The sequence below is a fragment of the Etheostoma spectabile genome, chromosome 17 (genome assembly GCF_008692095.1).
Source record: "Etheostoma spectabile isolate EspeVRDwgs_2016 chromosome 17, UIUC_Espe_1.0, whole genome shotgun sequence".
NCBI lineage: Eukaryota > Metazoa > Chordata > Actinopteri > Perciformes > Percidae > Etheostoma > Etheostoma spectabile.
The window spans coordinates 10,164,461-10,164,662 of NC_045749.1; the positions used below are offsets into that span (position 1 = coordinate 10,164,461).

At 30.7% G+C, this 202-nt stretch overlaps 1 protein-coding gene across 4 annotated transcripts in view; it reads left to right on the forward strand.

The window, feature by feature from the left end:
* Window positions 1–202, forward strand: part of slka (STE20-like kinase a) — a 22,570-nt gene that overhangs the window by 7,716 nt on the left and 14,652 nt on the right. The gene's annotated exons all lie outside the window — the stretch shown is intronic.

Genomic DNA, 202 nt, shown 5'->3' on the forward strand with positions numbered 1-202 from the left:
ACTGAAGGTTTTGCCATGGCCTTTACAATCTCCTTACCTCAACATAATTGAAAATCTATGGATAGACCTTAAAAGAGCAGTGCTCTTTTCTTACTTTTTTGTTTCCTGTTATTTTGAAAATGTAAATGATGGAAATAAAATTTTACTTTTTGTAACATGTAATACAAAGGTCTAATCTGTCATTTGATGCCTTTTGGAGATT